Source organism: Malurus melanocephalus, unplaced genomic scaffold, assembly GCF_030028575.1.
Source record: "Malurus melanocephalus ecotype Western Australia unplaced genomic scaffold, MMel_1.1 scaffold_43, whole genome shotgun sequence".
Classification (NCBI taxonomy): domain Eukaryota; kingdom Metazoa; phylum Chordata; class Aves; order Passeriformes; family Maluridae; genus Malurus; species Malurus melanocephalus.
In genome coordinates, this window is record NW_026623275.1 from 3,154,860 (window position 1) to 3,179,938 (window position 25,079).

Here is a 25,079-nt window from a genome sequence, read left to right on the forward strand (position 1 = left end):
TTTTTTTTTTTTTTGTAGAGAAGTTTCAACAGATTGACTTTGTTGTCTTGGAATGGCAGCCCAAGGTGATGAGTCCACTTGAAGTATCATGGTGATTTGCTGGGATCAAGAATCTTGGGGATTTCTCCATGCATTTCCTTAGATATAATTAAAGAACCTCTGCTTATCACTGAACTGCACACAGATGTCCTGTCTCTCTTCCTGAAGTGCGTCCCCTACTCAAGGTATTTGTTCTGGTTCAGTTCACTGCCCAGTTCCTCTTCAGTATCACACTTTGGCTTGTGTTCATGTCCTGTTTACTTGAGGAGGAGTCAAGCATGTTCTTAGAACTAATCAGACAGACTACTGACTGAATAAAAGGGGTTTGCAGCCTTATTTCAGTCATGTGCTATTCAGACACTTGTCTGGTTTAAATTATTCATTTTGTTTTTCAAAATTTCTCCATTGACTCTTTCTGTGAGTGAAACAGCTTGTTTAATAGCCTGCACACARTGACTTGTTTTTACTAAAGCTGCACCAGATTTCTGCCCAACCATTTTCTTGCCATGCCATAGCACGTTCACCTGCAGTGACCAGAAGCTTGTGATAGAAAGGACACCCTTGTGAAGCAGGACAATGCTTGACTCAATAGAGGTACTCACTCTCCCATACTGGTCTCTCTGGTTGCTGCTTTCTGTAATCATACCCACATACTGTGACCATAAACTACCAGCTAATCAAGTGCATATGGACCTTACAATTTTGAAGTATATATATTTTTATGATTTTTATTGCTTGGTGTATGAATAATTGAAATTGACCTGTTTAGATGGTGACTAAGCCACTATAAATCKTGCCTATTTGGAAACAACAAAACCAAAAGTGTGCTTGTTCCCAARTTACTCTACAATAGAAATTAATTTCCATAGCAACATGTGGGCAATGTGGATTAAGAATATGTTTTTATTTAACCTCCAAATTCATTGAATCCCCGAAGTCAAAAATTTTAACCAGAGCTGTAAATTAACATAGTTATGTGATTTTGCAAACTTTTATCTCCATGGGGTATGAGTTAAACAAAATGAAGCAACGTTTTTTAAACCTATAGCTTAATGCCTCTATTAAATCCAATGTAAGGAAATGATGCTACAATGGAATGTGTTTTTTATGTAAAAAGCCACAAAGCTCCAGCCAGGCTGTTTATTGTACACCTTGAGGCACAGTTAGGTATTCAGTACTGTTTCACTGCAAGTAAAGAAACCAAAGAAAATGATCCCCAACACATGGGGACATTTCTGTCGTTTCTTYTCTTTGTTTTTAGTTTTCCTCTTGAGAGACTGACATACTCTACTACACAATACAGAATTTAAATTCAGTATTATCCAAGCATGTGGAGGTTGTCTAACTGTGAAAATGCAATATGCACTATCTGTCCACGGTTTTGAATTATTTTTATTAAGAATTCTCAATGCTGTTCTTTCAAATAGCCACAGATAGCTGAAACTGCATTGCAAATGCATTATGCTATACATTATTTCTCACTTTATCTTCACTGACATGTTACTTGTTTGATGTGAATGGGTGTTGGCTGGAGAATTGATAAGGACATGATGCTCATCCAGGACTGGATGACTTCTTCAGCCACTGCTGCACAAATTGACAAGAGGAAACAAAGAGCTGGTTGTATTCTGAAGCACATCAGAGGATTCTGTCATTCCATACATAATGGGAAAAAACATTCACTGAATTTTATTGCTTTTGAAATACTGAAGAAACTAAAAGAACATATTTATCATTTTCTAAGTTGAATTTAAATCCTTGAAATAAGATTGAATGTTTTAATAAAGGTAAACATCTTCATCTATATATCAATCTATCAGTTTAACAGGTCACAATTTGGTCATCCTTGGAAAATGATGGCTGAGAAACCAGGGTGTGGTTTCCAATGATTAATTTCACTTCAGTAACTTTTACAGTATATCATAGGTAATTGAATATCACAGAATATGCCAAGTTGGAAGGTACCCACAAGGATCATTGACTCCATTCATGTCATTTGCCTGAGAAAGTCTGGGTCACTATTTAATGTATCACATCAGATTGCTGAATACACAATGCATTGCCTTTATTTTAATGGAACTTCCAACATCCAAAAAGCTAATGACCAGTGTAAGATAAATTGGTGCTCTATATGCTGAACGAAAGTACTGGCGATGTCAAGTCTATTCTCCACCTCTGTAGCATGTGTGTAATTGCTGTTCAGACTAACAAGAATGACATCCAAACACTTCCTATTGCTTTGCAGAGCCCATTTTCCTTAGAAGCTGGGTTTTTATATCTCCTGTCTTCATGGGATTCAATGGAAGTCGACATTTTCAGCACTAGTGTCACAAGCAGCAAATTTTGGATAATATACCTTTATTTACATTTATWAATAATGTATTCCAGTCTTTAAAAGACTTAAAAATTGGGAATTAAAGAATGGAGACTAACTTGCTGGTCATATTTTAAACTCCTAGTGTATTTGCAAATATATGCATTATTTTCCAAAAGCTTTTATTCCCCCTTGTGGAGTTAYCAAAATCACAGAACCTATTTTGTCTTCAAAGTGCATGTAAAATGGCTCAACACTTGACTTGTGTCTCTAGGAGATCAGCAAAGGTACTAGATATTTATGTCTGTACAAACTACTCCTAGCATTGCTTTTACAGCCTGAATAAAACTTCCACTCACTCCTCTTAGACCGTTGTAACATCTTGTGATACCGTGGACACCACGAGTCCATTTTTCATCASTAATTTAGCTCAGGTATCAGAATGTTCCACTTAATCACAGTAATAGTTTGTCTTTGCTGAATAATGTTACTGCCACATTGTCTGTCATGGTTTGTTTCAGTTGATGAAAAATAGTTTGAAACTTATGTTTGGGTGAGCACTTAAATTTTACTGCAATATGGGTAATATACTGAGGCATAAAAGAGTGAAACTTCTTTTGTCTTGGAGGTTAAATGCACATGTTTAAGACTAAGAAAACACCACAGTTGTTAAATCTATATAATGTTCCACTTGATAACAAAAAGAAAAAATATAAGCCCTTGCTTTTAGTTGTAAACTCACAGCTTTTTGATTTATTGAATAGGTCAAGAGAAGTTACAAATGGCAAGCAAAAGTTATTTCAAAGTCTGAAATGGATAATATATCATTCAAAGCATAGGGACAGAGTTCATCTTCCTCTATTTTAAGTACTCCCTATTATATGTATTCATGACATCCTAGCACATGTTTTATAAAAGGAACTTTGTAGTTTCAACTGCTCTTTTTCTTAGTACAAGGCAGAATCAACATTACTTTTTGTTTGTGGTAGTTGGCCTAACTGCTTTTAAAGATTTACGGTGCTTATGTCTCCGCRCTACCCATAGATAATTTACTCAAGTATCCTATCACTGGCACAATTAGAAGTGTTTCTCTTGTGTTTTTCTCTGCCACTTCAGGCTACATTCACCCTGCACAGTGAAAATATAATTTTCTTCCTGTTTGCAGATTTTCAGCYTTACTGGTATTTTGTGTTCATTCCAGGTGTCTCCCTCTCTTGCTTAGATTTACCTGCTCCTTGCTGCAGTTATTGTCCCTAGGTCATGTTTAGAAGCTTCTGATCATTCTCGTTGCTCTCTCCTAGTCAGTCTCCAAATGGTGAATGCTTTAAAAGGGCAGAACATGTTTMTCACACTGAGACCTTACCAATATTAAACTAAGTGAAAGGGTATTGCTTCATGTAATTGTAAATTACACTTCTCTTTGCACTCTGAAACAATATTTACCTTTCTTGCTAGGTCTTTATTGATGCGTTTGACTTGTGGTCACAAATTACCAAGATCCTTTGCCTTAAAAATGTTCGCTTCCTTATTTATTTTTCTTTGATTTGTGTTGCTGACCATACCTGCAAAGACACTTTACTTGGACCTAGCAAATAACATAATATTTAGGTTACTTTTTCATTTTCTTATGAGCAAACTACCTTCTAATATACCACTCATGTTTTCCAGAATCATGTTGTCTGCTAAATCAATAAGCATAATATTTATTCTTTAGGATGTTAATGAAAATCTTGAAGATGCTGGAGTGGACAGAATACRCTGTACCCACTTAATTGATCTGTCCTTCAATTTTACCAAAGAATTGTATATGACCCTTTTTTCAACATACTAGGAAACCTGTATCCTTTCTGTAGTTATGGGATCTAGTGCATATTATCCCAGGTTGATACTGSAATAATAAGGTTTGTGCCAGAAGTATAAAAGGCAAAATATGCAACACTCCTGTTACTCCTTCTACAWAGGCTGTTTTTCTGTTGAAAAAACCCATCAAGTTTATCTGAAGCAATTTCTTTTTGGYATCTGTCTTGATTTTTAGTGCTCTGGTTTTATTTTAGCTAGTGACAGTCATTTGCTTTTGTTATTTGTATCTTTCTCTGAGTTTGAGTAAATTGACTGATTTTTAGTTCTTATCTCCTTTTGTCCTAACTTTTATTTTTTTTTTTTTTCTGGCAATTCAAAGCCCCCTTTGTTAGCTGCTTGCTAACAATCCTTTCTTCCATTATTTTGGTGGTAACTTTGAACAGTTCTGAGTGTTGTTCTTTGTTCACTCCTCCTTTAATTTTCCTGATAGTGCACCAAGCCAGTCTGGAACATTTTTCTTCCATCTGAAATCTCCRAACAATGTTTGTTTACCCTAAGACAAGAATTCCTTTTAAAGAATTGTCTAAAATTTATTTTAAAGATTCCATTTTGCATTACACTTTCTTTATAGATTTTCCTTTGGTGTTAGGTAACCTTTTCCTTAGTTTATATAACTGTCTCTTTATGTCCTAAATACCACCTGTGAGATGTGCATCAGTTTGTCCCTTGCCCTGTTTGATTTGTCTCTGTACACATACARCATTTATCTGTAAGTTTTGTGTCACCTACTCTACTTTCTGTTTTCCTCCTTGAGGTTGAAATTATGGAAGAAGATCTGATTCTGACTACACATCCCAATTCTTCCCTGCAGTAGCATAGGTTTCCTTTCATTCCTGTTTTGTACCTTTGAGGAATAGTTAGCTTTGCTAAACCTCTTTTGTCATTAGACTGGCCTAACGATTCCCTGAGTTATTCACATTTATTTTGCAATGAATGTTTTATTCTCTCTATTTTTGAGAACTTGGAGCCCTGCCATTTTTTGGTTACTTGTTGTAAATTACTGTAATTTGTGGACAGGTTTGAACATGGAAGAGTCTCCCATCTACTTGGTTCCTTCACCTCTTAGGACCCTGAGTGACACTTTGTGTTTGGTTCTACTGTACAACTAAAAGTTCTGTCTCCTTGGTATGTCCTTGTTGTAGGGGGATTCTTCAGGTGTTCATAAAGACTCTCAATTATATAATCTTGTAGTCGTAGCAACACTTATGCTTCTCTCAGGCATTCTCATTACTCTTATAATTCTTGCACTTTGAAGTTGAATGGAGACCTTTTCTTGCTGTGTATTTCCTCCCTCATTGGGAGGAATATTGTCCCCTTATTGGGAGACATCTCCATCTACTGTGGATATTTCATGATCTTTTCTTACATTGTGCAAATAATCTCACGAACTTGCTGCTATGCCAATCAGATATAATTTTTAGAATCTGATATTTTCTAGTCTTCCCCTCTCAGTCACTTTTTATTTATTTTATATATGTACAGATTTATAAGATCTTTTGCAAATTGACATTGTATCCATTGGATTCTGCCATTAAAMTTTTATAAACAATCTAAGATTCTACTCCAACTTTTACTAATCTGTGCTGGATCAACATGAATGATCATAATATCTGTGTGAAATGTGGCATGCTGGTACAGAATTCAGGCTTGTTAGCCTGTCAGTATAATGRAATCTCTGTGATACTCTGGTGTGAAATTAATTGCAAAACTTTATACAACATACTTATCTGAAAGTGAACTTGACACAGGGTGAAACCTCCAAACTTCGTTGAATGTTCTCTTGTGGTCAGACATGGATTTGAACCATTTAAATATAGAATCAGCCTGAAGTTTCAAGAAGACAATGGGGAAGATAACAAGCAAGAGTCATCTTAGAAATTTTAAGTRAAACAAAGGTCAGAATATATTTCCTGGTAAGTAAACACAGAAGAAGCCTCTTTTTTAAAGAAGTCCTTGAACACAACAAACCTTTACTTATTGTGAATCAAAACTAATTAGTTTTATAACTACCACTTTGATTAAGAACAATGTCATTTGTACCCAGGAGCTTCAGTAATATATTTTTTCCTTTCTCTCTTAGCCTAACAATGTTAATGTTGTACTTATTGTTTCTTAATTTTACTCTCATCTTTACGACACTGACTAATCATCCAAATTCTATCTGCTACTGTGCCAGAGCCTCCTGGGTAATAACAATGCCAGTGCTTGATAAGTGGCTGCCAGATAAAGCTTGTGTWGGTTCAGGAGAAGAGGTGCCAACTGTAATACAGAAAGTAATGAATAAAGACAGGAAAAGAATATAAAAATTACTTTAACTTTTGGTTATTGAAACTATGTATGTTTAAGTAAATCAAATGTTTCAAGAGACAATSCCTACTAATTTTATTTGCCATTAAATCAGACAGCAGCTAAAAGAATGCTATTTTTCTATATATCAAGCACTCTGTTGGGACCTTTAGTGATTAAGTTTTTTCTACATGTAGCAATTTATCTATTTATAARAGATGAGTTGGTAATAAAAGCTCATTTCTGACTGAAATAAAAAATATACAATTTAAAATGAAGACAAAAGCAATAAATAAAGAGGTGGAGATGGAATTGCGGTGTCTACATGCTCTTTTTTCAGAGTATTGCGGTTAATCAGAAAGAACAGTGGTTCAGAAAGATTAGAGTACTTTTTTTTTAAAAAATGTTCTTTAGAGGGAGAAGGGGGACAGTGAATTGCATTCTGTACATAGGCAGAAAGTTACTTCATTCACAGGAGCTTATGAATCCCTTTTTTTTACAGCTTTGCATAGAATTAATGAAGAATAAGAAGCTTAAGAACACTTCCTAATTCAATATATTTGCCTTTGTTAGAGAAGATACATGCACTCGAGACACACTGATCATCCTGTGCATCAAGGTCACTCAGTTCAGGAAATCTGGACATGTACACCAGGACCTGTCTCCTGATTTCCCAAGCTCGAGAATAAGCAGCAAAAAGAAGGAATAAAGAATAACAGCTGTGAAAAAAAAAATTTTGACAGAGTCACATCAGACTCTTTCGTTAATCTTCAAATATAGGAGGAAAAACTGGTCAGGGKTAATCACTGTCCTTTTAATAGCTGCTCTGCAATCCTTTCAGTAAAGAAGGGGAAGAGAGATAGAAGCTTCTGCTAAAAGTAGTGTTAGAATTCAAGAACAGCAAAGTTTAACATGGAAACACTTCTCTAGAGTCAAACTATGTTCTTAGCCCGAGAAAATAGCTGCATTTGTTTTGAAAATGTGTTATTTCCTCAGTTGAATTTGTAAATTATTTTACTTTTTTGAATCAGGTGGAATTTCTGTACTGGTGTTAATCAGATCCAGATCTATCTTTYTCAGTGTGGTAAAGTTCCAGAGACAGCATCTGCTTAACCTTTCACATGCTTTTGTGGAAAAGGACGATTTTTCTTTTTATTTTAATCAACCAGTGTGCTGAGTATTATAAATTTAAATATTATAAATATGTATTATAGATTTAAGTTTCCTAATCCTACTTTTATGCATCAGAGCAGCCACTCTGATGTGTATATCGCCAGGTTGCTGGGGCAAGTGTTATGTTGGACAGACCAATAAAATGCAATGAAGCATATGACAGTAGTCACAAATGTCCATCATTAGCTGTTTTATTACTGTATTGAAGCATTCAACTTGTTTGCCTGCAGGGATAAAATCTCTTCTAGGCTTAACAGAGGTTTTATTTAAATGTCTCTGGGGTCAAGTGTGTGTCATGATAAAGTTCAGCATCTCTATGAAGTCATCTAGTTTCCATCAATCAGTTTGACAGTACTCAGCTCCCTCCACTGACACTTTTCCCTTATGGTCTCTGCATATATATTACCAAATGCTCTCTTTACTTTCCCCTCTCCTGTTAATAACGTTTCTTATCTTTTCAAAACACTAATGTGTTGAACTTTGTGTCTGCCTTCCTTTGCTCTGAGGTCCCTAAGAATAAACCATGTTAAAAGCAAAGGATGAAGGGGGCTATCACATTTGTCTGTAAACTCCTTTGCTTGCAAATTTTGTTATTGCAATTAGAGAAACTTTCATAGGTCATGKACCTGTAATACCAATGAACCCTGCTGTTGTCGTGACGCACATCCTTTGCACCATCTAGGGCAACATAAGGATGGCAAAAAGGGCCTCCAGGGCGCGCCTGTGCTTAGTGAGGTCCCCCTTTGTGTGCATTCCCATGGCATATCCTGCTTCTTCTATAATTATCGAAAATATCTTTAAAGTCCTTGGAACAATGGTATSGTTTAAGTGATAGAAGACTGTCTTCTATCCATCTCATTAAAGACAGTTTTCACAGTGGTATGAGGTTACCAGCTGGAGCCCCTAAAATCGATATTAAATCTATTTATAAATGTATTTTCAAATTGCCTTGAAAAGCAAAAGCAGGATGGCCTGACCTCACTTGTAGATAATATAACATTTTTCAGATAGTCCATCTGAAGCTGACAATGAAGAGAGGCATAACTTTCTTAAATCACTGTCTGATGAAATGGAATGTGAAGTGCAGTTGATGAAAAGTACAAGGATGATGGAATACATCCTGTAATGGCTTATTTGTCTGTCTATGAATATACACACTCATTACAGCCAAAGCATGGGATCCCAATTTTGCTTTCACCATAATAATTATTCTTTTCTGGTATTGGGGCTATTAGGAAAAATATAAATATTTCTGATTTTTAAAGTCAATAATAGCTTTCCAAATAACCCAATACTTTCAAAGACTGATTATGGCTTTTAATTATTAAAATTTTAATAATTACTTTGCTTGTTGTGGCAGACCAATATTACTTATTTTGATAAAAAAAGGCTGGACGTTTTTTTTTTCTTGGCCTCTCAGACAGAGTAAAACTGATTCTGTCTAATTTACTGCTAACCAGAAATAATGTTATAAATATCTTTACATTCATTCCTACTGTAAACTTTCAGGACTCTGAATATTATATTTCTTCTCTTGCTGCATACTATAAGATGGAAATATTTCATTTCGATGAAAATTAACAAAGATTCTGTGGTTTTCTCTAATTCTGTGGTTTTCTCTATGCTGTGTTCTAATGAAGGCAAAGCTACTAAAGTCACTKGGTTTGCATACCATCACAATTCAGGCTAACTGAAATTAAGTTGTTTGTTTGCATTTAGGAAAACCCGCAGAAACTWAAACTAAAAGGCTGTTTCAACTGATTGTCTACTGCTCTGCTGTCTACTTTGGATCACACTTTCTCAAGAAAGCTACTAAATATGCTTCTCAAAGTAGAGAAGGTCTGTGTTTTGCAAGGCATCATGTCATAATGCGTTTTTAAAGTAATTTAAATGGTTACAGATTTTGTAATGTACAAGATCAGGTTGTTGCAGCCACACAGGTGCAATCTGCTGTCCACAATGTCTAGAGGTACCAGATGGAAACCTCAGTATCAGGAACTTTGTGGTGCAGCTCTGGCATAAATTCCCAGTGGAATGTATCCCTGCTGCTCTTAACRTACAGTTTTTTACTACCTTTATTTTACAATACATGGTAAAGTTTACTCTGCTGACAMGCAAACATATTTTAATGATTTATGTTTAGAAAGAAATCTGTCCTTCTGTTCTGTCTAGAGCACATGAAACAGAGTCTTCAGAGTGTGATAAACAGGAACTTGACTATTTGCTATTGGATGTTCATTAAGTTATATTTTGTTGATTAATCCTCCTTTCTGTCAGTATTAAATACTTTTTATTTTCTATCTAATTGTGTGTTAATAATGCAAGAAGATTTTTATAACATCATTTATGCCACTTCAGTAATTTGTATTCGACCATATAATTTTCCCCTAATATTCTACCAAAGCTTGGCATTTGTTGGTTCCAGTCTCCCATTTGTTCTCAGTTTGTTGCATTTTCTTTGTTCTATGGGAACAAAGATTAATCTTCATTAATCTAAATGCATTGTGTGCTGTGTTGTCCTGTTCCTTTAAAACTTCAATTACACTCAGAGAGGAATCATGAGAGGAGAAAAGGGTTCTAGAGATATGGGGAGAGGGCTAAATAGRTAGCAGGTTTTCAAAATATTTTCTTTATTCGTGAAAGTATCTTGTTTGAGAGATTGAAAATAATCTCTTGCTGTGATTCTATGTTTTAAGTTTTCCTAATATCTATCTATAATATTTTCTGGTCAGRCACCTTTTAAAAGACAGGAAATAGCCATTGGAAAATGAACTGGGTAAGCCAGAGCATCACTGTTATAGATTTGTGGTACCTATGCCAGTTTGTCAGAGGGAATGGAAAACTGTAAGCTCATTTTTATTCAATCTCAGGAATTCAAAAAATTATTAATATTCTAAAAAAAATCAAGTAGAGGACTGAATGGAATTTTAATTTAATTTCAAATTGGGTGCTAAGAAGCAAAAATCTCRCTGCAAATCTCTGTGGTTAATCAGTGTTAGACCATCACTGGAAATACCTCTGATAACCTTGAATGCAATGATTAGTGTGCAGCTCAAGAGGTGACATTTTATGTCAAGAGTCATTTTAATATTTCAGTGCCTTTTTGGCTCAAATCGTGGTGATTGATTCCATTCTTTAGGAATGCTTCCAGCTGTCACAAGTGAATGCCTGGTTCTTTCAAGAGAGATACTGAAATAAAAGTATCCAGCTGAAAAAAGGGAACCTCTATTTCAGGTGGTAYATAGTGTCTTTAAAGAAAAAGAGATCATCTTGACCACTGATTTCTTGTTTCATGAGCTACATAGTCTGAAATTATAATGGATTTCATTGACATTGGAGTGCACTGCATTAAAAATCTGAATTATAATAATCTGAGGGGGTGGCCGTATGTAAAAGAACTTGTCCATGTGTATGCAATGTAGAATGCAGAAAAAGTAGAAATTAGAAAGTMAAAAAAAAGATTGCCATAACTACAGAGAAAGTAAGTGGTCATCATGTCCATGCTAGATTCATGTGAGGAAACGACATTTGTAAGGAGATGTCCTGCCCAGAGGAAATGCAGATAATGTAATACAGAAATACACAAAAAATGCAYAATACCAGTTGATAATCTTGCTAATCAGGATACCATTATTACTACTGTCCTAGAAGATGCAGCACAATATCCAAGAGATAGAATGAAGGATGTCGGTGAGATCAACAATGAACATTGCATGATACTGGTCATGCAAATGAATTTTCAGATATTTTAAATGTCCTTAAGATGATAAATGAATATAAGTATGCTCTTCTGTTACCATAACCCACAGCCAGCAGGCATTTCTATGACATTAGTCAAAGATCTACACTGAGATGAAGAGGTCGAAGCAATACAATTTAAGTTTGATGACAAAATGTGTAATTCCTAGGATTTGACCAGAGGCACCACACAGCTAAACTGAATTTAAGCTTCTAGGCAGAGTTCAAGCTTCTAAGACAGAAAAGATTATGAGCTTGCTGGAGAAGGAAGATTAGTTTAATAATGAGCTGAGCTTCCTGTATAAATTTCCATCACTTAGCAATTCTATGTGTGTTGTTTAAGCCCATGTCCTGTACATTTCAGTATTTGTGTTAGGAGATTGTGCTGTCCATTCTGTGTAGACTGGAGGATGTAAAAAGAATTATTTACTTCAATGTCCTGCAAAACTATGATGTTGTCCACAAATATTTGTCTATCCATGTCTTTCTTATAGTATATAAGATAAAAAATGCATCCAGCAAAAGATGAGAAAAAAATAGGTGTATTAAGGATAATGATTGTTCATATATTTGTTTATCTGTATATTAAAAGAATTTTTTTATGTGTGCAAATAACAACCTAAACACATAATGGATACAAACACACACACATAGCAAATATAACATGGAATAAATCCAGTCCATCTGGTTCTCTGTGTCTTATAAGAACATTTGCATCAARTGTTGAAAACATGGGCATATGTTCCTCTTCAAGTGAACAGCTGATGTAGATAACAAACAGAAAGACTCAACAGAAAGAAACTCAGAGCTGTAGAAATGTGTGGAAATCCATAAAACCTGTTCTTACAGTATGACACAGTGCCCAAGTTACAGGGGTTTCTTTCAAAATCCTGTTCTGAAAAGAAAAATAATTAGTCTATAGACATTTAAGCAGATAGATTCTGGACTCAAAAGAAGTGAAATAAGATTTATGACATTCCTTATGACACTCTTTACAAATGTACTCACCTGATTCCCACTCTTTTCCTCAGACCAACAGGGTCATTGGCTTGTCTCCCCCTACACCAGGTCATAAAAGATTTGCTGAATGGTGCAAAAGGTCTCTGGTAATTTCCATGTGGGATACTTTTATTTTGTCTTCCTTCCTTCTTCTACACACTCCAGACCAGCAGCACACTGGCTCTGCCATAGGGAAAGGAACACACCTCAATCACAGGGAACATCAGGAAGGAGGAGAAACATAGCTAAAGCAGCCATGTGAAGACTTTTGGGAAACATGCATGCCAACATGCATGCAGGAGGCCTGCTGAAATATAGGGAGGGAGAAAACGTGTTGAGAAATGTAGTAAAAACCAGTAAATGTCAAAGTCTAGGTGGGGGGGGGTCATGCCTTAATATGGTGGAGACAGGGAAGAAAAATGGTAATGAATCAGTAAATAGTGTGGAGGATTTCCCTAGGGCTGTTTTAGCATTGAGTACTGTCAACTTGGCCCCATTTCCTGCAATCAAGTTTGGCTGGTGGAGTAAGTTTCAAGCTCCAGGACATACATGAGTTTGTGCTCTGCTGGGTTTTGTATGGGCTGTAAAGACCTCAGGGGGCCTTTGATACAGGGTGTTGGGACAGCTGGGGACACACCAGCAGCATGATTTCAAGAGCCAAGACRTGAGGTCTGACTGAATCAGCTGGGCAGTCTTTGCTGGGTTTGGGATGATGAAAGATCCAGCGAGCACTGGATATACACTCATAATCTTGATTACCTCTCATGATCACATCATGCCCTGCCTCAAAATATTAACTCAGAGACCTCATGGCATGTCCCAAGATTACACAGAGCGGGGACAGGCCTGTTTTGGGTCCTACATGTTAAAAGCATGCAACTTTCCCAGCTTACATAACGATGTATGCTCATGGAGATGGAAGGCAGAACATCTCCTGAGGTCATTGGAATGGCAGCTCTCAGGCAGGCTTATAGGTCTAGTTGTGACCGTTGTAGCTGAATGATAGCTATATTTAAATGTGTTTAAAATAGTCACATTCCAGGTAGCTATGACATCCTTTCTCAGATCAGTGGATATAAAAAATCCTGACGGTCCTGCTTTGAATTATACCCACTGTATAATATAATATGGAAGATACCTATCAATATAAGCAGGAGAAAAATTATTCGACCTCCTTCCTCTTTTAAAAGATGTAATCATAGAGTCCATCTTGCTGCGTCCCCTAAAAGAATGTGTTTTCATGAGCTTTCCTGCCTTGGTTTTGGCTGTCTTCTTTGTTTCCAATTTTACTTTGTTGTGAGTCAGTTGTGGGTTCGAGGTCACTGAGATGATTGATGCCTTTTGGCAGGGAAATGTYGGGGAGGCACGGTCAATGCAGAAACAGGCAATGCACCTGACAGCTGGATGCCTTATGCTGCTTCCATATCAAGGCATCCTGTCTTGCTGCTTGCTATCCCATGCCATTAATCTTCCTACCGTGTGAAAGCTTTGTGTTCACAAGAGGTGAGTCTTACAGAACACTTACCACTGGTATTTCATAAGGGCATGGTAAGCCAACAGATATTAGAGGAGGAAGCCTGTGATGCTAATCACAAATATGACTRGCCTCCTAAAATACTGCCCAAGGAAATTTCAAAATGTCTGCTTGCAGCATTGCATGGCTGGATGTATTTTTCTTCAGCCCATGATTGATCAGTAGCACTCAGAATACGGAACCATCACATTAYCCATCCGTCGAGGCTCTTCTACCTTCCGTTCTGCTTCTGTGTGATGCTTGGTTCATCCTGCAGCTATGCGTGAGCCATTTATTGCCTGCAGTGTCTTCCATTTCTGAACCTGGGTAGTCACTATCAATTCCCTTTTTATTCTGCTCCTTTTCTGAATGAAGTTGAAGCTTAGTCTCTGTCTTCTTACTGGATTAAGACTTTTACAGTGGCAGTGTCCCTGGAGACACCTAGCTGCCTTTTAGATCAATTATTTCCCATTCCTTACTTGACTACTGTAATGGCAAAATATTTACCTCGTGYCATATTTTTTCTGATTATTTTTTCCACAACGTATTCACTTATACACACTGCCACAAATTTTTACTTAGTGACTGCAGACTCAGGAGTAACAGACTCAGTTTTTTTTTTTTTCTTTGTTGAGTGACATTTCACATGCTGAGTTGCACATTATGGGTGCTGCTGAATTATTTCAATTAATGTGAAACAGGTCATGAGTGAAACACTTTTTAAAATTAATCTTTAAAGTAACCTTTAATCAGATGGGCTTTTTCTAGAAAGCAGTAGGTATTCTGAATTCCCAGTAATTACTCTCTATTAAATCCCAGCAATGCACTTCCAGCTGAATCCTGCTGACCACAACTCTCATCTGGGAAAGTGCTTCATGTCACTTAACAAGGAGAATACGTTTTCCTGTGGAGTTTCTTCAACCTTGTCTGTAGCTTTGTGCCCTCTAATGCCCATATTACAGTTCAAGACATATTTTTTTCAAGTAGAAGATGAAGTTCATGAGTGTCTAAAGTTTAGTCTAAACTTTAGAAAATATCCTCCCAAATAGTCTATCAATATTTTAGTCTTTTTATTTCCCTCTCTCCTCCAAATAGAATTTTGCCAATACATGGCATGTTTGCAACACTGATTAGCACAATCATTTTAAGGTCTTAATACTACAAAAGAATTTTTTTTTCATTCCTACTACATTTTTGTTAACTATATAAAATTAAAACTTTTGTTTAAATAACTGCAGCAGCTAGAGCAATAAACCTCAGTTTCCTCCAGAAGAGTACTAGRCAAAGATATGGTTTTGTTAAAACGCTGTGAAGATGAGCCAGTTTCACATTCCAGCAGTAGTGTAGACTTCTGAGTGTTTAAATTCTCAGCTGCTGATGCTGAAAATTCAAGGSAAGATAAATATTGCAGTGGAAAAATCTCATTCCTAATTGAGCAAATTTTGTGGCTTGAAACATCATAATGCTGGGAATGTTTTTCTAAGCTGTCCTTATTTAGCCAGAATCCATCCCAAAATGCCAGCTGTGCAAACTGATTAACACATCCTTTAGTTTATGGTGACTCATTACACAGGGGCAATGTATGAACAATTACCCTTGCCATTCTGTTCGGTTTAATTATGTGAGATTTGATGTAGACTGGTTATAGTTGCAAATGAAGACACAGGRTCAGCAGGAGTCTAAAACCATGAGAGAAATGTGTGCATATTCATATAACTTCTACATGTGATTTGGATGAATGGTGAGAACATTTCCAGAGTGTTTTRCATATGCATTGCCCACTCTACCTAAGTGACAATGTCATTTATACTACCAGACTAYTGGAGCCATTGGATTGCAATGTACAGCATCCACCATTGTGTTAAACTTGCATGAAAAAATATTTTAAATTGTGCATTGTCAAGGTAACCRCAAGAAATACAGCCTTTTCTTTTCAAGAGATGACTAATAGAGTAGGCAGGCTATGCCCACAGTGTCAGTCAGATTAATTACAAGAATTCACTGCAGGTTTTACCAAGYCAGGGTAGAACAATTAAGCCTCTGATCATGCTTTCAAAAACAGATAAATCCTGATACTTCAGTTGGAGACAAAATTTTCTCTGTTCTACCTGATCAGTTCAGCAGTGACATAAAAACACCCTGAAAATGAAATGTCAGGAGGAATTAGCCCTTCCTGAAGAAAACTCATCATGACTGTTTACTTCTGAGTCGTTTAAGCCGACATTTTCACCAGATCACCCAAGGATACTTGTTGTCCAGGTTACTTTTGACTCCTGGCCAGTTCAACGAGAATTGAAAGGGCTCTTCTGGTGTCATGTTGCTAAGGGTTAGGAGGAATCAGGCTTCATTCTTCAGTGTCTAACACTCTTTAAAATAATTAACATCTGTCTGAAAGCCTTGATGAAAATTCTCCAAGATATCAATGTTTTCTCATTTATTTCTACTTGTACTATGTTATATATTGGCAGTAGGATGGTGAAGAACGATGTCCTTCAGTTCTAATATACAGGTAATTTAATGGTAAGGAGTAGGTAATTTTTATTGCAGAGCATTTCTTTATACATAAGTAAGCATTCAGATTAAACTTCTATCAGCTTAAAGTAATAAATCAATAGAAAAGGACTTGTATTTTTATGGTATTTTTCTGGACATCAAGAGATTTAAATTCATTGTCCATTCATCCCAAGAATGAATAAATCCATATGGGATATCTTTGGGTACCCTATACCTTTTGAATAATTTCAAGTTTCTTTTTACTTACTTTGAGGAGTGTCTGTTAGTAAAAGGCTAGTATACAGATGAGTAATCAGACAATAAATCCGAAAGAAGCGAGTTTTTCAGCATGTCTTCTCCTCCATACCTCAAATTGAGTGGYAAAATGGGGAAAAGATCAAAAATAATATTCTGATATACAGAGATAAAACAAAAAATCTGAGCAATGCTTTGTAATGAAAATCTTTGCGTGTGCTTTAGATCACATCATTACTTCTGCTCACTGCATTCGTTTCCCTCTCTGCATCATCCAATTGTTGGAGTTTGTAAAAGCTTGTTCCCAATTAGGGTATACAGGGCTATACATGTTCTTTATCCCCACTAAGTCACTGTGTTCCCTCAATTATATCTGATCCTACATCATTGCAGCTAAAGCRGAACTGTTTCATGTAGGACCTTTCTAAGTCTTCAAGCCTAAGGAAATTTTTAAATTGGATACTATTAATTACTACTATACAAACTTTACACCATACTGGTGGAACAAGCCARTTAAAGCCTTCTGTCTGTCACCTCCCCAAATTCCAGCATAAGTGTAAATATGTATCTATTTTAGCTCAAAATTCAGGAAATGGTTGCTGTGATACTTGAGGCAACACATTTAGTAAGAAGGCTTACATAAATCTGACAGCCTTCTAGGCATTACGGCTGTCTGTCCTTTCATTTAGGGTCAACTAAATCCCATTAAATTGCTAATCAGACTGTCTAAGTGGCTGTGATAAAATCCTTGTGCTGATGCAAAAGAAACTACAGTCACAGAGATATCTGAAACAAAGTCAGTGCTGCTTAGTGGGCAAGATGGTTTTCACTGGAATAAAATGAAAAGCTAAAGCATTCCATTAAACATGGCACCATAATGCACAGAGGAAAAAGGAAAACTTCACAGACAGTGCCATTTTGCCATCTTCTAACTTCTGTGATTCTGTTAGCAATTAATCTCTAAACAAATGTTTGTCTGTTTATTCCCTAGATCTGCAAGCAGWCATCTGTTTCCTGTGCAGACAAAGACAACACGCAAGTACTTCCTAAAGTACACAAGGACATGGATGGCTTTTATTGGTATAACACAACCAAACAAACAAAAATTTTAAAAACCAGCAGAAACACTAAGGGATCAATTAATTTTTATTTGCATGGAATTTACTTGTAAAAATAAGTTTGAGTCCCAAGTGCTTGTTTGTCAAGCACTGAAGAGACGTGCTACAGTAGCCAAAAAAAAMCAAGTATGGAACAACTAGTTACACATGGCAGAATTGTTTCCACAAGATTTGKAAGTGCCAGCTACTAACATACTTAATAATCTATTCATCAGATATTTATGMGTACTTGTGAAAATTTCTTTCAGTTCCTATACAAATGTGTTGCTATACATTTCTGACATTTTTTGTCTTTTCTGTTTATTTCAGTATATAKTCTGCCAATTTCTTATATGTTCTGCTTTGAATATATAAAAATAAAACCWTGAGTCTTTTTCTGCCCCTACAGACCTTTGTTTATGCATTTGGTTTAGCTATCTTACTTATTATTAAATTTTCTTTCTTGCTTCTTGCACAATGTTCAACTTCTTTGCCTCTCGGCTGTCACATGCTAATGGAGATGGCTGTGGAAGTGTGATAATAAGTATGATTATTCTGTGAGAAGCAGAACTGGCAAAGYCTGGTTTCCTGTGGATGAAATTATTGCTGTTTATGGAGCTGCTAATGCCACATGAAGTTTTCGTGCTGCTAGAGTGTTCATACCATCTCTCTCTTATATGGCTTTTCAATGTCCATAATAAAATTCATACCATGCTCTTTTTCTTGTCAGGGCACTAATAGGGTCATTCATCCAGGCTATTTTCGTGACACTTGTAGGTTGTTGATGCCTTTGAAGCCAGAGTCCATCTGTCAAATTGGCTGGAATTGTCCAAAAGTAGTTAAATGGAAAATGTGGATAGACAGAGAAGTGTTTGTGTATAAAAACCCACGAAAAGTACAATTTCATRAATTTTATCACTTTTGACAGCTGGAAAAAAAATGCAATCTAATTTAAGACAGAGAGTACCTTTTACAGAGATATCTGCTTTAAAAAACATGGTAAAAAATGAAAATGGATTGACAAGATATCTAAACATAAGAATCAGATACTATTTTAGAAACTCAAGTATATCCTATCCAGATTCCAGCAACTTTTCCTAAAGTGTCTTATGTAGTATCTATTTACAATTGCCCTCATGACTGTCTTTGATAGCCAGATCATCTGAAATAAAAATAAATGCCTGTGTTTGGCCAATTAAATCACTTCCTTAGAACGCTGGTTCTTCAAGATAGTGAACATCTTCAGAGAAATAACTGTGCCTCTCTAACTGTGACTTTTGTGGAAATGACAACAGTAGTAGTCAACATAAATAAATTTGTTCCACACCATCCCAGCAGGGATATTAAGGCTTCTGGAAACAAGGATTTACAGGTTTTATAAAGCCACGCAGTATAAATAGTTGATTCTGTTACTAGCAATTTTCTGTCTGTGCAGTTCTTAATTTCCTCCCTTACTGTGAAGCTTTCCTCCAAAACTTAGAGGACTTTAGTACAGGAAAAATACAAATCCTGTCCCTTAGGCTGAAAGCAGGTAGGGCCATCCATATAGGTTTCAAGTAACATAACTAGAAAGAGAGGACATTAATCAAGTTGTCATCCTCCACTTTTCCCTCAGGTTTGTAAATCATACCACCATAATGCTTTTTTTTTTTTTTTTTTTTTCAGTCTAAGGGCTTTCTTAGGAGCTCTCCAATGTTGAGGGGCCTGGAGAGCCTCTTTGCTAACTCTGCCTCTACTTGGATTTCACCTAAAAAAAAAAAAAGAAAATTATGGGTGTTCAGATGAAAATGCAGGCATCTTTTTCAGAAATAAAAAAAAAAACCCAAAAAACAAAGCAATAAAACAGGCTGACCTTCCTGCTGAATTGGTTCTCATGGGGGGAAGATTTCTGAGGGCCACTGAGTAAGACAAAGAAGCAATAACAAAATGAGCATAATTTTCCAGGCCAAGAGGGTCATCTCAGTGACAGTTGACATAGATGTGCTCGGAATAAAATTTGTTATCCATAAAATTTTCAAAGAATATTTGAAAGCCAGGACTTCTTGCCCTCCCAGCTAATTGCCTTGACACAAGCAGTTCTTGATGGTGTGTCTGTGTTGGAGCCAGCTGGCATTGTCTCCATCGGACACAGGGGAAGCTTCTAGCAACTTCTCAGAGAAGCCACTACTACCCATGCTACAAAAATCTTGCCAAGTAAACCAGATACAGCTGTGGAGGCACACAGGTCTGCCTTAAGTGCATGAGTGAAGARTCTGTTGTTGTCCAGATTTTTCTGAAGCAAACTCAGACTTGACCCTTCCAACTTCTTTTGACCTTGTTACATCAGTGATACCCAGTGATGCTCTTCGGTGCTTCTGTATCCAWTTATATTTGGCTGTCATTGCAGAGATTTTTCTTCATGAAAACSACTGCAATTGCATATTTGAAAGCTGTAATCCTCACAACCATTTTCTGTTATTCAATTGCTTTCCTTCAGTTTTTCAAGTTTGCTGATAAAATTTGTTTTGCTGCTATTTCGGCACATTACATCATTATTCTTTGCTGATGCTTAAAGAATGACCTACTTTTTTAGATGGTTAAGATGCCTACTCTCAACCAATGAGACTTTCAATATTTTATTGTAACAAGAGGTTGACAGTTTCTGAGTCTTTTTTTATCTGGTCTTATGTTTGAAAGATCATGGTGACCAGGGGAGACATGTGAGGACTGGCAGAAAGCAAACCTCACCTTTGTCTTCACAGAGGACAAGGCAGAGGATCTGGGAAATTACAAGGCAGTCAGTTTCACCTTGACCCCCAGGAGGGTTATGAATCAACTAAACCTGGAAAACATTTGCAAATACATGAAAATTAGGAAAGTAAATGGGCATAGTCAGTATGGATTGTTGAAGAGGAAAGCAACCAACCTGAAAATATTCTATGAGGAGATGGCTGTCTTGATGCATGTGACGAGAGCAAGGGGTACTCCTGATATTGACTTTAGCAAGACTTTTTTGCCTCCCATAACATCCTCATMGATAAACTTATGAAACACTAAGTGGAAATGAGGTATATTAAAAAGAGCAACTTAGCCCAGATGTGATAAATGACACAAAGCCTAGTTGGAGACAAGGAAAACTGGTGTGCTACAAGGCTTGACTCTGGGACCAACACTGGTTAATGTCTTTGTTAATGTCCTRGTGAGGGGACAGGGAATATTCACAGCAAATTTTCAGGTGATACAAAATTGGGAGGATGTAAGCTGGTGCACTAATTTGGAGCAGGTTAGAGACTACAGTAACAGGCAGGGTATATTTCCTCTGTTCCATGATTATTTGAACATTACTCATAATCAGTATGCATATAGGCAACAGCCAAAAGAAGGAAAAAATCAATACAAGTTCTAACCCTTTCTTATCCGAAGGTCACTTAATCAAGTAGTTGAAGAATTTTTCTATTGGTATTGTCAATTTGAGCTTTAGGGACAACACTGAGGGCCCCTAAGGACAGTATTACATCCCATAATGGTTATATGTAATTGCTAGGGAGGCATTTTTTACTGAATGTGTGGAATGTTTAAGAGTCAGAAAKAATATTTTTGCATGTCATTTGCATGTATTTGAATGCATCAAGAATGGTTCTTAAAACTGGAATGAGCAGGTTGTCTAAGACAATTTTCTCAAYGCCTCTTGAAAATGCTCCTGGGGAGAGAGCAGGGAAATTATATTTCAGAGCCAATCAGAAGTTCAGCAGTAGCTATATGCATGCTGGGCATCAACCCTTTACTCAAAGAGTTGCATTTGCACTTTCAATGAATACAGAAAAGAAAAATATAAATAAGGCTGTTATGAGAAACTCAGATTTCCATTTGCAGTCTGCATAGTCCTGCTGTTTCCAAATAGTCATTTCAAGTAGTTGTTTTGCCCTAGGACATGCTGGTCTGTTATGATCCCAATAATAAAGTTACTTTAGCTCTGTAAAGTATGCTTTAAAATACTATGTATTAGAGCTAACACTGGAAAGAAAGAAAGAAGAATACAGATAATCTTATGTTCCTTCAAATGCTGAGAATCCTTTGTTGTGTGGCTTTGAATTGATCTCTGACACAGAGTCTGTCCAGATCCTGCCTGCGGGAACAGTGACCCCCTTTGCCATAGGAATTTCTTGAATGAAAGTAACTGTTCATTATTTCTATTGTCAAACAAAAAAGATGCTCACATAACATTTTGCTGCACTTCTGGATAAAGGCAAGAGCAGGAAGGTGTTGCAATTGTTGGAAACCAGCAGGAACAGCCTGTAGGCTTCCCTGTGGCCATAAGCCAGCTGATGTGATCCTGCAGCCAAAGGTTTTGTGCAGCCCAGCACAGGGTTCGAGGCCATGCTGGATGTGCAGCACAGCACAGTGCAGGACGGGGTGTACTCAGATAAASTTTTTTGCTAATCACTAACTCTTCCATGTGTGATAGCCTCACAGTCAGGATCACCACAGTGCTAGATTTTAAATAATATTCATCATAATTTGTTCAGAAATAATTTAGGAGACATTGTTTTCATTTTACTCAGGAAATGTCTATTTCATTTTGCTGATCCAGTTTTACTATGTTCTGTTGTATGATATATACATTTTCTGGACAATTCCTCTTTCCTTTAAAAGGATTAGCTATTCTTTTCTAAAAATATATTTGTGAACATAGATTTACATTCAGTATTTTTAGTCGAATTTTAAAAATGTACAATTTTCAAAAGAAATAGGTAGAAAAAGTAAAATATCAAACACTCCAAAATACAGTTGATTTCAGTATTAGGTTGACATAAAATRGAAAGTTGCACTAATTGGAGACTATCTCAAACACTTTTATTTTTCAAGTTGTGGCATYCATTTAATTTTAGCTGTTCTAAATTAAGGTGTTATTTTGGTATTCTAAACATGCAAAGACTTATCCTGCTATTGAGCAACTATAAAAAAAAAAAAGAAAAAAATTACTAACAAGAGAAACAGATTCATGCTTTCTGTGAAACATTAAAGATTTCAGTGATTTTGAAGGCTGGCAATACAGTACTTCTGAGGTAAACTTTCCCAGATGCTTTGTACTTCCCGTATGAAATATGCATGAAAGAATGAAAAAGCGTCCTCAGCTGAGATCTATTAGCTTGTCACTACTAATTGCAGAAGACACATTAGTTCTTTGTTGCACTGAGAAGATCACTCCAGGATAAAGTCAGAGGCTTCTAATGGAAATCAGTTCAGGTAACTTCATTTTGGGCTTTTTTTAACATTTCTATTAAAAGCTGGAAAGAGTAACAAACAAAGACATCTAAGCAGACAACGGAAAGAGCACTGAGCAACCAGTGAAGATAACTTTTGTAAAACATCTCTATTCCAAACACAGGACRAAGCAAGAAAAGCCTGTACAAGGCCAAGCTAGAGACACCAAAAGTGAGGAAAATTRGAGTTTCATTTGTCACAGTTGGACTTTTTTGTCACTGTGAGACTATGCTGCAAAACCTGAGYTGTGTTTAATGTTGGYTTAAAATAGAGACCTTTCAGAGGCTAGGGGAACAGGCCTCATTGCTACAGTAATGGAAGGGCTCAAGCTGTGTTAAACAGGGTGAAAGCACAAGATTTGATTTGCTATGAAGGTGATTGCAGAAGTGGTGAAAACAGATAAAAAGTAAAAACTCCAAGGGATAGAGCTGCTGGGGTGTGTTGAGCAGAAAGGGGTACTGGTGGCTCACAAATTAAAGTCACTATGAGGACCTGAGAGTTTACTTCAGGTCAGCCTGTAAATTTGTGGAGCAGTTGTCAGTTTTGAGACTGCAACTTGCTTCAAAAAAGTTACTGTCTTATACAGGAGGTAGTGGTGGAAATATCTGTGTTTGACTTAGTCTTTGGCTTTTCCATGTGGCCTGACATCAGCAAAACAACTGGTTGGTGAGCTGTTGAAGGCCCCAGTTACACTATTGTGCTTTGGTATTATTTTCCTGCCTCCCGTGTCCTGATTTGTAAGAGGTGAGAGGTGCCTGACTGTGGAGATGCTGTCTTCACTGCAATGGTTAATCTGTTTTTCAGCACCCAGAAGAAGGGAGGTATGAGAGGATGCTGCTGATTCAGTTTGATCAAAAATTTCACAATGCACACCTTAGTTCTGAGAGCTCCACCAGAGGTACCATTTTGCTTCATCATGCTCATAAACCAGGCTCCTTGAGCAAATGGCCCTGCCCATGTTTTGACATTAGCTTTGCTGGCAGGTGGACGGTGCTGTGTCTTTGGGCCATAAGACAACAAAGGAAAGAGCATCATGGAGTGGTACAAGTGTTACTCCTTTGACTTCAGTTAAGAAAACTGAGGGTCCACTCTTGATGGGATTGATCATTTGCCATGTTTTTTAATCCAGGGACCAGGTCTCCTTCAGAAAGTTGGAGGYCATGAAAGAGTATTATTTACATAGCCATAGATAAAGATAATGGTTTAAAAAGTTGTTCAATCAAACTGAAATTTCCAAAAGAAGGGGCCTCAAAGATGAGACAATCATAAGATTGATTTTTCAGGCTTCTACTGTTGTTATGYTTTAAACAAGTCCTTTCTTGTGTCTACAGGAAGCCTAGAGATGTGGAGTGCATCAGCATTAAAAWATGCCAACAAAGCTGACTGCTTGTGGATGTAGAATAAGCCTGGAGTTGCAGCATTCTTTGCCTCCCCAGTAAGATGAATCATCCTTTCTTTGCTTTTAAGATGTACTTCATGGACAACAAAAAAACCCCTTGAAACCAATCCTTTTGTCATCTAAAGTGTATTTTTTAATTGACACATCACAACAAGAGAAACTGCCATACTTGAGAGATCACACCTTTGTCATATCTAAGGAAGGATCAAAAGCAAGTTACTGATCCTTTTKTCTTTCTCCCAAGCTAGAACTTTCTATCTTTAGTTAAGTGTGCAGAAAACTGTTTCTTTCAGTTTACAAAATAGACATCTTTGRTATATGAATCAAATTGAATAACCACTGGCATCCCAATCTCTCCTAGCAGAGAGTGATGACAGTGAGGAGAAAGCTCATTATTAATCACCCAAAAGAGTTTGAAAGGATGGCTCTCTGAGTGGGTAAACCAAAGAGCAACTTCAGAGATCTGAGGCAACTTCCAGTCCAGTCTTTTTTGTTCTATTGCTATGTCGGCATTGGCAAGTGCATTGGCAAGTGTAAGGGAGAGAGTGGAGCAAACAGTCAGTGGTGAGGACTGAGTCACAACTCTGATTTTATGTTGGATTTTTTTGGTTCTCTATTCGGGCTTCCATCCCCTATTTTAATTCTAGTCATATTGCATGGACTAAATGT